This window comes from Lipotes vexillifer, unplaced genomic scaffold (genome assembly GCF_000442215.2).
Source record: "Lipotes vexillifer unplaced genomic scaffold, Lipotes_vexillifer_v1.1 scaffold490, whole genome shotgun sequence".
NCBI classification, from domain to species: Eukaryota; Metazoa; Chordata; class Mammalia; order Artiodactyla; family Lipotidae; genus Lipotes; species Lipotes vexillifer.
In genome coordinates this window covers 3,237,797-3,250,827 of record NW_006796397.1, presented here as the reverse complement: position 1 = coordinate 3,250,827, position 13,031 = coordinate 3,237,797, and the positions used below count along the sequence as shown (strand labels likewise).

At 38.1% G+C, this 13,031-nt stretch overlaps 1 protein-coding gene across 2 annotated transcripts in view; it reads right to left on the bottom strand.

Moving 5' to 3' along the window:
* Positions 1–13,031, bottom strand: part of LOC103072540 (BTB/POZ domain-containing protein 8) — a 74,731-nt gene that overhangs the window by 39,194 nt on the left and 22,506 nt on the right. The window lies entirely within an intron of this gene.

Below are 13,031 nucleotides of genomic sequence, written 5' to 3'. Positions count from 1 at the left end.
TAAATGCTGGAGAGGGTGTGGAGAAAAGGGAACCCTCTTACACTGTTGGTGAGAATGCAAACTGATACAGCCACAATGGAGAACAGTATGGAGGTTCCTTAAAAAAGTAAAAATAGAACTACCATGTGACCCAGCAATCCCACTACTGGACATATACCCTGAGAAAACCATAATTCAAAAAGAGTCATGTACCACAATGTTCACTGCAGCTCTATTTACAATAGCCAGGATATGGAAGCAACCTCAGTGTCCACTGACAGATGAATGGAGAAAGAATATGAGGCGCATATATATAATGGAATATTACTCAGCCATAAAAGGAAACAAAATTGAGTTATTTGTAGTGAGGTGGATGGACCTAGAGTCTGTCATACAGAGTGAATAAGTCAGAAAGAGAAAAACAAATACTGTATGCTAACACATATATATGGAATCTAAAAAAAAATGGTTCTGATGAACCGAGGGGCAGGACAGGAATAAAGATGCAGACATAGAGAATGGACCTGAGGACACAGGGAAGGAGAAGGGCAAGCTGGGACGAAGTGAGAGAGTAGCACTGACATATATATACACTACCAAATGTAAAACAGATAGCTAATGGGAAGCAGCTGCATAGCACAGGGAGATCAGCTCGGTGCTTTGTGACCACCTAGAGGGCTGGGATAGGGAGGGTGGGAGGGAAATGCAAGAGGGAGGAGATATGGGAATATATGTATACATATAGGTGATTCACTTTGTTATATAGCAGAAACTAACAACATTGTAAAGCAATTATACTCCAATAAAGATGTTTAAAAAAATCCCACAGAACTTTATAGTACAAGTGAAACTTAATGTATGCTAATTAAAACAAGAACAATTAGGAGGAGGTCAGGAGATCCCAGGATGCAGACTGTGACAAAATTACCTAACTGTATTACAAATGTATGAAATAACCTCATTGAAGTGAGTGGGAGATGAAGGTACTGGCCTAAATAACTTTGGAAATGAGTATAGACTGTACGAATAAAGGCAAAGGAACTGTGTAGTACAAGCAGTGTACTCTAGTTCAGGAGTCCACAACCTTTCTGGCACCAGGGACTAGTTTCGTGGAAGGCAATTTTTCCATGGACTGGGGGTGGCGGGGGATGGTTTCGGGATGATTCAAGCGCATTACATTTATTGTGCACTTTATTTCTATTATTACATTGTTATATATAATGAAATAATTATACAACTCACCATAATGCAGAATCACTGGGAACCCTGAGCTTGTTTTCCTGCAACTGGATGGTCCCATCTGGGGGTGATGGGAGACAGTGACACCCAAAGTGCATTGCTTATGTCCAGTCTACTCTCTAAGATGCAGCTTAATTGTCACTTGCCACTTACTGATAGGGTTTTGATATGAGTCTGCAAGCAACTGATTTATTATGTTCTCTGTGCAGCCTAGCCGCTTTGCTAATGATAATCTGTATTTGCAGCTGCTCCCCAGTGCTGGCATCACTGCCTCAGCTGCACCTCAGATCATCAGGCATTAGATTCTCATAAGGTGTGTGCAACCTAGATCCCTCGCATGTGCAGTTCACAGTAGGGTTCGTGCTCCTATGAGAATCCAATGCTGCTGCTGATCTGACAGGAGGTGGAACTCAGGCAGTAATGTGAGTGATGGGGAGCGGTTGTAAATACAGATGAAGCTTCACTCGCTCACTTGCCCGCCGCTCACCTCCTGCTGTGTGGCCCAGTTCCTAATGGGCCATGGACCAGTAACAGTCTGTGGCCCAGGGGTAGGGTACCCCTGCTCTAGTTGGTAAAGTTGCTTCCCATGCAGGTATGGATTAACAATTCTGAAACCACTATACATGAATACTGGAATTGAATGATTAAGTATTAGATGTTGGATGATGAAAGCCAGTTTCTCACTGCTATACTGGAAGATTACAGACAATCAAGGAGGTAAGAGTAGGACGATCAATGTGTTAGTGTGATTAGTGTTGGAGATCTCACAATGAATTCATTTTTAGCTTAATACAAATAAAGATGGATTCATACAGAAATATTTATAGATATGTGCATATCTGAAGATCAATATATACACATATACTTCCTTGCTCTGTCAGCTGAGGGGATCTAAAAGAACTAGCAACAAGCACACCCAGTGTCCAAACAGTAGTTTCTAATACCATTAGAATAAAAGGAATCAGGGTTCATTAGAGAAATATTTGATTCTAGGACAGATGAGTCTAGAGTATCTTTTAGTGTCAGTAAGTAAAGAAATGCTACACACACACACACACACACACACACACACACACACACTGATGGGGGTGTTGTATGTCAAGAACCAATTGAAGGAGCTCCCATAACTAAAACTGGAACAATTTCAGCAAAAAATAAATAGGCCAAAATGCAAGATAAACCAAATTACAAACCAAAGTACCAAAATGAGCTGAAGTACAAAATAAATATCCATGAGTACATGCTGACATACAGAAATGACTGAATAAATAAAGAGGGGAGAAAAGACAAATTTCTTGTATAAAAGAATGTCAAATAATTTAGGTAGATACTATCCCCTCAAGAAGGTGGACCATAACTCCCCATCCTTTAAGTGTAGGCTATACACAGTGACTTACTTCTAGAGAGTACAGTACAGAAATGGGAGATGGGGGAGAGGGGAGTAACTTTACAGTGATGAAACCAGAAAAAAAACTAGTGTAGGCAAGTGATCAAGGTTAACATAAACAGTGATAAGTCATGCTGATTACATGTACCCTTGAAATGATGTAATAAGAATGGCAGTTTATCTTTGTGAACTTCCTCCCCAAAATTCATAACTCATTTAATCATGTGAAAAACATTAAGTAAACTACAACTGAGGGACATTCTACAAAATACTTGCCCAGGACTCCTCAAACTGTCAAGGTCATCAAAGACAAGGAAAGTCTGAGAAACTATCACAGCCAAGAGAAGCCTAAGGAAACATGACCACTACATGTAATGTGGTATCCTGGATGGGATCCTAGAATAGAAAAAAGACATTAGTCAAAAACTAATGAATTCTGAACAAACTATGGACTTTAGTGAATAACAATGTCTCAATATTGGTTCTTTCATTGTAACAAACGTACTATACTAAGATGCACACATAAGATGTTGATAATAAGGGAACTGGGTGTGGGGGCATATGGGAATTCTCTGTACTCAGTTTTTCTGTAAATTTAAAAGTGTTCTAAAAATAAAGTATATCAAGAAAAAATTAGGGTTTCTGCTTCCACCCATGAAAGATAACAAGTATGGGACTTGCCTTACCTCCATTAACAAGTAGGAAAGTGAATAAAATATGACACTGAGAAAAAAGGCAGTACAGAACTCTGATCCTTAAGAGAAAGAAAACAAATGAGACAAGCCCTACAATCATAATACTTTTCTTCCTGGAAACAATTAGATCATGGCACAGGGAAGGTAAACAGAAGCAGAGCCTAGCTGTCTTGCTGAGTTGAGAAGACAAATGTGGGAGTTCGGGAAAATGAGTCAGCTGGAATTTACGGGGCACAGTACAATAGAAGAGGAACTTAAGAAAAAGAGCTCCAAAAATTAGAGGAGGGATCCCGTTAAGCCTTCATCTGAACACAATCTGAGCACACATAGGGTAAAACTTCATGAAGCCCAGCAAAGAATAAAGGTCAGGGAGCTATAAGCCTGTTCATACAGGGCAGGCAGATCAAGTTCCTTCTGGCAAGGACTGAATATTGCTCCTAGGTCCCAGAAGGGTCACACCTCAGTAGAAGAGCTATCCACCCTTCAGAGTAAAGGTTACTCTAGAGCCACCCTAAGTTTAAAAACAAATCTCAAAAAGCTGAAGATGATCCACAATAACTTAATTGCCTGCTAAAACAAACTTCAACACTTTTAAAACAGAGACGACAAAATTCAAACACTCAACAGCATACTATTCATAATGTTCCGAATCTAATAAAAAATTATCAGGTACATGAAGAAGTAGCAAAATATGAACTATAATCAGGAGAAAAATCAGTCAATAGAAATAGACCCAGAAATGAAAGAAATGATGGAGTCAGCAGAAAAAGCATTTAAAAATGCTATTATAGGGGGCTTCCCTGGTGGTGCAGTGGTTGGGAGTCTGCCTGCCGATGCAGGGGACACGGGTTCGTGCCCCAGTCCAGGAAGATCCCACATGCTGTGGAGCAGCTGGGCCCGTGAGCCATGGCCGCTGAGCCTGCGTGTCTGGAGTCTGTGCTCTGCAACAGGAGAGGCCACAACAGTGAGAGGCCCGTGTACCACAAAAAAAAAAAAAAAAATGCTATTATAGGGACTTCACTGGTGGCACTGTGGTTAAAAATCTGCCTGCCAATGCAGGGGACACAGGTTTGAGCCCTGGTCCAGAAGATCCCACATGCCGCGGAGCAAATAAGCCTGTGCACCACAACTACTGAGCCCGCGCTCTACAGCCCACGAGCCACAACTACTGAGCTCATGTGCCACAACTACAGAAGCCTGCATGCCTAGAGCCGGTGCTCTGCCACAAGAGAAGCCACTGCAATGAGAAGCCTGTGCTCCTCAAGGAAGAGTAGCCCCCACTCCTGCAACTAGAGAAAGCCCACATGCAGCAACGAAGACCCAACACAGCCCAAAATAAATAAATAAATAATAAATAAATAAAATAAGATCTTATTATAGATACACTCAAGGATTTTTAAATAAGGAACATAATGAAGATATCTTTTAAAAAACCTGACAAAACTTTTAGAGATGAAATATGCAATATCTGAAATGAAAAAAAATTCATGAATGGACTAAAAAGATTAGATACTGAAGAAGAAAAGATCGGTGTACCTGTGTATATAGCAATACAAATTATCCAAATAAGACATAGGGAGAAAAAATAAACTGGTTAAAAAAAAGGAGCTTAAGCGAGCTTGGGACTAACATAACATAATTGGAGTCCCATGTGGAAAGGAGAAAAAGAAGAGGATGGTAAGAAAACTTGAAAAAAATAACAGTTGTAGAATTTCCAAATTTCATAAAAACTACAAACTCACAGGTCCAAGAAGCTCAATAAATCATAAGCAGAATAAACAAAAGCACAAGATATAACCAAATTGCTAAAAACTAATTATAGAGAAAAAAACTGTAAAGCAGCCAAAGAAAAAGGTACATCAAATACTGACATGCAAAGCTAGACATGATCACAGGTTTCTTGTTAGAGACAACACAGCCAAGAAAACAATGAAATTACATGATTAAAGCACTGAAAGAAATACAAATTTTTAATTTTGTATTCAGCAAAAATATCTTTCAAAAATGGAGGCTAAATGAAGACTTTTCTAGACAAACAAAAGCTGAGAAAAGTCATTGCCAGCTTAACTCTATTACAAGAAATTTAAAGAAAGTTCTTTAGGCTGAAGGAAAATTATAACAGATAGAAACCTGGACCTACACAAAAGATTGAAAGTGTCAGAACTGGTAATATAACTAAAGTATAACTTTTTCCCTCATTTTTAAAATTACTTTAAAAATAATTGTTTAAAAAATAAATTAAAATTTATAGTGGGGTTTTGAGTATATATAGAATGTATGGCAGCAATAACACAAGGGACAGAAGGGGGAAAATGTCCTAACATCATACATAAAGGTGTATAATATTAGTTGAAGGTAAATGGTAATAACAATGCATACTGCAAATCCTAAAGTAACTACTAAAAAAACAAAAACAACACACACACACAATATAGCCAATGTGCCAACAGTGGATTACCATTAAAAAATCTTTTTTCTCGGGCTTCCCTGGTGGCACAGTGGTTGAGAGTCCACCTGCCGATGCAAGGGACATGGGTTCGTGCCCCGGTCCGGGAGGATCCCACATGCCGCGGAGCGGCTGGGCCTGTGAGCCATGGCCGCTGAGCCTGCGCGTCCTGACCCTGTGCTCCACAACGGGAGAGGCCACAACAGTGAGAGGCCCGCGGACCCCCAAAAAAAAAAAAAAAAAAAAAAAAAAATTCTCAATTAATACAAAGAAAAGAAGAAAAGAGGAAAAAGAAAACAAAGAAAAAATGAAAACAAATAGTAAACAGTAGCCTTAAATTCCAACACATTAATACCTATATTACCATAAATAATCTAGATCCTCCAATTAAAAGGCGAGATTATGAGACCAGATAATAAAAGAGCAAGACATAACTATAGCTGTCTACAAAAAATTAATTTTAAACCCATTTAAAATACAAAGACACAGAGAGGCTAAAGGTAAAAGGATGAAAAAACATATACCATCTAAATGCTAATCATAAGAAAGCTGGAGTGGGATGCTAACTAGACTTATTGTGATGATCAGTTCATTATGTTAAACACCTGAAACTAATACAATGCTATATATCAATTATACCTCAATTTTTAAAAAAGAAAGCAAGCTGGCGTGGCCCTTGTAAGGCCAACTGGCCCGAGGCAGGGGAACACAATCAGATTCACAGGTGGCATCAGACCGAAACTCTCCAGACCACCTAGTTCCAGAAACTGACCTGGAGACTTTCCGGACCACCCAGTTCCAGGAACTGACCTGGGGACTTTGAACCCGGCCCAGCCTTCTCGCCTTTCGAGGGGCGGGACTAACGGTCCCCCAGGATACCCGAAAAGACCACCAAATATGGAATACCCTGCGCCCTCCCAGATTCACCACACCCCTTTCCCTTCTTCCCCTATAAAATCTTGCCCAACCCTCGCCCGGGTGCGACTTCTCTGGCCCCTTTCTCTCGGACCAGTGAACCTCGCCCGGGAGCGCTCCCTTAATAAAGCTCACTTGAAGCTTTCCTCTGTTTCGCGGTGCCGTTTGTTAAGATCCGACCTTACAGCCCTATTAACATCAGACAAAAGACTTCACAACAGGAATATTACTTGGGGTAAAGACTAATATTTCATAATGAAACATGGGTCAATTCATCAAGAGGAAATAACAATCCTAAATGTGTGTGTACCAAATAACAAACCTTCAAAATATATGAAGCAAAATTGATAGAACTGAGGGGGGAAGTAGATAAATTTACAATTATATTAGAGACATCAACATTCTTCTCAGTAATTAACAGAACAAGTAGACAAAAAGTCAGTTAAGGATATGGAAGACTTGAACTAAACATGCTAAACAGCAATGTTTAAACTAAGCAGCATGCTAGCCATTAATTACCCTGCCCTTAAGACAGAAACTTAGGAATTCAGATACAAGCCTCAGTTTAAAAAATTATGCTGTAGATAGCATGGTGTATTAAAAATCTTCACCAGATTTTTCATTTTCCAACACATCAAAATTTTTTTCTCTTTTTGACTAAATTTAATCTCAACTGACAAGGCTGCTTCTGACTCTGTAGAGATGCCCTAATTTCCCCCTTGCTCTTGCTTTATAGTACATTGCTATTCAATACTTCCTGATTTTAGATGAACTGGATTCACTACTCCAGGCAGAATAATGGCCTGGATTACTCAGAGAAACTCTAAATAAACATTTTTTCACTAGGACTATTTTTTTAAATACTCTTGCTCCAAGAATATATTTTTTTCCTTTTAATTCAACATAACTGAATAAGGGTTAAACCCAGAGCAGTGAATCCAAATTTTCTGGTGCTGTCACCATTACCCATTACACTTTGCAAATATTTTAGAGAACATAAACTTTAAAAATGGTAAGTTAGCTTTCTCTTGAGACATCCATTTTGACATACATTGACTACAGCTTTCATAGGATTAGTCTTTCCTAAGTTAAAAAATGATTTGTGAAGTGTAATGGATGCCCTGTTATCCAGTACAATGAGGACTGATAGTTGTTTGGTTAATCTAAAAATTAGGAGAGAATTTTAAAAATGATTTGTCTATATCATAATCATTTTATTCTAACTTAAAAAAATAAATATGTATTCATTCACAAATCTTTGACCATACAAGGCCAATCTTTATGTTTTTATTGTGGGTTTGCTGATTGGAGCCTCCTATTTCTTGCAAAAACTATATATACCCATATACCCTGTCTATGATTTTTAGTTCAAACTTCTCTGAAGTGAAGAAATTTAAAAATTTTATGAAGCAATCTGAAGTATAGAATAATTTAAGACTTTTATAATTTCCCCTCAAACTTTCATATTGTTTCATCTAAACTGAACTCAATAGCAGTTTTACTTTAGTTTTTAATTTATCTTTTATTTTTTGGTCATGCCACGTGGCATGCAGCATCCTGGCTGCCCGACCAGGGATCGAGCCTGTTCCCCCTGCATTGGACGTGTGGAGTCTTAACCGCTGGACTGCCAGGGAAGTCCCTGAATTCAACAGCAATTTTAAAAGTGCCTCTCCCGATATGAGTCTGGGGGAGAATGGATACATGTATATGTATGGCTGAGTTGCTTTGTTGGGCATCTGAAACTATCACAACATTGTTTATCGGCTATACTCCAATATAAAATAAAAAGTTAAAAAAAATGCTCAAAAAAAGTGCCCCTCCCTTATTAATCTCTCTAAAACATTCACTTTAGTTTTCATTATAACAACAAATTCTTTTCATACTTCATGTATCATTGGTTTATATGATATGTCATTAAGTCATGCTATCAAAACAAGAAATTCAAATGGCATCAAACAGGTTTGGGAATAACCCCAAGTGTCTCAGGAGACACAAACTCAATGAAAGGAATGGAAATGTTATAGGTATACTAGAGAATGACATCTTAGCCTTGAGAGTTCTGCCTAACATGTCAGTATGCTCTACAGAAAACAGCTGAAGAGTACATTTAGTCACGTTCAATTAAGGAGTTTCTACTCTGGGTGACTTGTTTCCTTTTAGGAGTCCAGTGCCTTTGGCTTTGGTTCCCCATTGCAACCTCCCTCAAAGGCCCATGGTACCAAAGAATCTCACCTCTTTTCTCTCTATTGTTCCCACATCTAATTTATTATTTTAAACCTTTTAAGTGGACAAGGTTGACCATTTATCATTAATAAAGTAATTAGTATTAAGACATTCATAACCCACTTTATTGTATGGGAATCTGGAATTTTATTACAATTACTTCATAAAGCTTCTTGGCAATCCTAGTAAGATAGGGAACAGCAAACTTTTTCTGCAAAGGGCCAGATAATAAACATCAATATAAATATATTAGGCTTTTTAGGTCCCTGTTGCATATTCTTGTTTTTTTGTTGTAGTTGTTGCTGTTTTATACAAAAGAAGCCACTGACCGGCTTTGGGTTGGGTCATAGTTTGCCAACCTCCACTCTAAGATAAGGTGGAAAAGGCAACAATGTGCCTCCCTCCCAGATATGTAATATATACTTATAGAAACTAATATTTACTGAATGCTTCCAATGTGCCACAGAACCATGCTAAGTGCTTTATGTACATTATCGGATTCAATCCTCACAGCCATCCTATGCTACAATTACTATCATTATTTCTTTTACAGATAAAGAATTTGAGACTTGGAGAGATTAAGTAACTTCTCAATAATTATTAAATGGTACAATCAGAATCTAAACCCAGAAAGACTGACTTCTGAATTACTAAACTGTATACTTCTGAAAAAGTTTTCAGCTGATGGACTCAAGAATATATAGCTAATTAGTCATGTGGCACAGACTAGGACATTGATCTCCTGACTCAGTGCTGATTTACTAAATATTCAGAGAAATCTATATTTTAAAGGGAGATTTGACAGCATTTTAACCCCATGAATGAATGTCTGATGTTATAATATCAATCACTGAAAAAAAAAAGGTATTCTGGAAGGGATATAGGATCTTAAGTGTTACAAAGCTAAAATTAGGAATCCCTGCCCTGCTTTTTCAATAAAGCAGCACAAGAGAATCCTTTTTTTTTTTTTTTTTTTGCGGCACGCGGGCCTCTCACTGCTGTGGCCTCTCCCATTTGCAGAGCATAGGCTCTGGACGCGCAGGCTCAGCGGCCATTGCTCACGGGCCCAACTGCTCCGCGGCACGTGGGATCCTCCCGGACCGGGCACAGACCCGTGTCCCCTGCATCGGCAGGCGGACTCTCAACCACTGCACCACCAGGGAAGCCCAAGAGAATATTAATTATGGAATACTGAAGTGCAACAAATAAACTAGTTTTAAAATATAGCAGATTCAATTTCATTCAGAAAACATTAGAATAATAATTAACACTATAAAATGGGAGATCAGCAGTGGAGTGGATAAGGTAGGTACTTAGAGGTAGGCTAAAGATGACAGGAGGAAATAAAAATAGAGAGAAATGCCCGATATACAGATAGTATTCATCTGGTGATTGACAGCAATTCAGGAAAGAACGTAATGTTACAGAGATCCACAACAGGAGTAATGTGTTGTAGTACTCCAGGAAGCAATACTCAGAAAAGTAGTAACATAATTAACAAATGGGATCCATGAACTCTAATGGGTCCTTTTATTATAACCTCTCTTCTGCCAAATAAAAAGAGCTCTCTTTGTTTCTCCTTTGAGAAGTATTGGAGATAAGCAAGGACAAAGATGTGGGAAGGGTGGAGAAGTTATGCTTTGGAGAGGGAAAGGCCTGTGTAGAGGCAGAACACTGTAGTAAATGTGACTTTCCTGGAGGCCCACTGCTATCCCTTTCCTCCTTGGATTGGGGGGAAATGCAAGTAATTCAAATCACCTTTCTCTCCTTGTCCCACGTAAGTAAAGGACATATAGACTGTTGCTACCATCTACACAAAATCTCGTATCAAAGGCCTATTGCCTGGATGATGATAGCAAACACTTACATGGTACTTACTATGTGCCAGGTACTGTTCAAAGTACTTTAAATGCTTTTAGTAATTTAATACTCATAATAACCCTATAAGATGAGTATTATTATAATCTCCATCGTTGATGAGGATGCTGAAACACAGAATGGTTAAATGACTTCTCCAAATTCATACAGCTAAAGATGGTAGAGCTGGAATTCAAACCCATGCAGACAGGCTCCATACATAGTTCACATACTTTTAACTACTCAGTTATAAATGACTTCTTTGGCTTAGTTGTACCACCACAAGCAAGTGATTGTCATCAGATTGTCTTGCAGCACATAAAGGGCTCCAAGTATTGGGCTGCAGATCAACGGAAAGGCTGGACAGAGCAACTAGCAACTGGAGACATAATCTTGGAAGAACTGGGATACCAGGGATGCTTTTGAAGAAGGAGCTTGAACATAAGAGAAAGACAGTGACTCAATAAAAGAAACCATCTCTTTACCATACCAGTTTGGACATTAAACTAGCAAACTAAACTGTTCTAAAATTTGAGACCTAAATTGAATGTAATTCTGCCCATAAATCCTGGTCTTTGTGAGTACTTGCATTGATCATTAAATATATGAGTACATATAATTAAAGCAGTCATTTTACAAACGGATTTTTAGCCATACCACTAGGATAAATGCTGACATTGATTATCTAGAACAAGAAATAATTCAGAAAGTTCTGTTGTTGGGCTTTAGATTATATTACATGATACAAGCATACATTGGAGATATTGAGGGTTCAGTTCCAGACCACCACAATAAAGCAAGTCACACTAATCTTTTGGTTTCCTAGTGCATATAAAAGTCACATTTACACTATACTGTAGTCTAATAAGTGTGTAACAGCATTATGTATATACCTTAATTTTAAAATATTTTATTGCTAAAAAATGTTAACCATCATCTGAACCTTCAGTGAGTTGTAGTAGTAACATCAAAGATCACTGGTGACAGAATACCATAACAAATATTATAATAATGAAAAAGTCTGCAATATTGTGAGAACTACTAAACTGTGACACAGAGACATGAAGTGAGCCAATGCTTTTGGGAAAAAAATGGTGCTGACAGACTTGCTTGATGCAGAATTGCCACAAACTTACAATTTGTAAAAAACACAATTATCTGTGAAGTGCAGTAAAGGAAAACGAGGTATGCCTGTGTTTTCTGAACTACTGACATAATATTCTTTGAACTGAATAATAAAGTAAATATGTACAAACAAAGAGATGTTTAAGTTTGGAATAGGAAGGTAATCTTGGGATTTAGAATTTGCTATTTTAACTCACATAAGGGCACTAACAACAAAGCAAGAAAACTTAAGCCAGATCTTCCTGAAACACATTCTCAGGAAATTGCCTGTCTAGTTAATATAAATTTATTTTTTATTGCTAGGTGAACAAAATAAGCCAGAAATGTGGGCAAGAGCTGTCCTAAAATACAACCTAATATTCTAGCTCCAGCTCTTAAACAGTCCACTGTCAGGCAGTACACAGGGAGAAGCCAAACACAGACACTGTTTGAGGACATACTGCAAATCATCACAGCATCCTGCTTTCCCTGTATGACAACAATAGCCTTAGGGCTCCATAGGTAGAATTTTGCTAGGATGCCCATATGGTTTCAAGAAAAATCTGGCACAAAATAAAATCAAAGTAAATTAATTTTAAAATAAAATTGTGCTGTTCCCCTACCCCAACCAAAAAGAAAGGCGTGCATGTGCATACACACACCACTTGGGAATTTGTATATTCCCAAATATGAGAAATACATATCCATGATATGGAAAATATATGAATAAATCTGTATCACACTCTGTATTTTACTATACATAATGCAGATTTCATAAAAAATAGGAAAATGTGTATATATATTTACAAAACATATGTTCCCAGAAAGAAAAGTTCAAATTCTGAATGGTAGTCTAATGGAAACTGGCAATCCTAGAGTTTAGCAATGTACTACAGTCAGTTAACTGGCAAAACCAGTATGATTTCTGAGAGTACAAACATCACTACTATTTGGCTTGGTGGACTTCTGTAATCTAAACTCACTGCTAATTTCATTAAGGGCTGTGTACCCTTGAACCTACGAGACTGCTTCTTGCATCTGCAAAAATAGTCTGGATCTTCCTCTTCTGCAGCACCAGAATAACTTAACTTTCTATTTGAAACACAAAGAGATAGGGAGAACTCTGGGTTCCTCAGCTTTCCGGTTCCAATTCTAGTCTGTTATGAGGCCAGCTGTACCTCTTTCC